Source organism: Capsella rubella, unplaced genomic scaffold (assembly GCF_000375325.1).
Source record: "Capsella rubella cultivar Monte Gargano unplaced genomic scaffold, Caprub1_0 scaffold_139, whole genome shotgun sequence".
In the NCBI taxonomy this organism is placed as follows: Eukaryota; Viridiplantae; Streptophyta; class Magnoliopsida; order Brassicales; family Brassicaceae; genus Capsella; species Capsella rubella.
This window is the reverse complement of record NW_006238789.1, coordinates 9172-9469: the sequence shown is the minus strand read 5'-3', so window position 1 is coordinate 9469 and position 298 is coordinate 9172.

Genomic DNA, 298 nt, shown 5'->3' with positions numbered 1-298 from the left:
AGTCTCTAAATGGTATATAAGTTCTCCTTGTCTCCAAAAATAAGACTCCAAGGAACCAAATACGGAAAGTTCCATTTTCGGCGACATATGGCCCTCGGGTAAGGCCAAATGAGTAAGTGCAAATCCAACTCGAACCAGGGGTGGTTTGGCTCGATCATAATGCTCCATATGGTTGGTTTTGTGGTGAATAATGAAGCCGAGGTCAGATGCACGAGTGGATTCTCCAAACTGTGGCTTAGCTCGCCATTGGACATGTCCGGGGAGGCTCTCATGTCCATCTCTCAAAATACCTCGATGA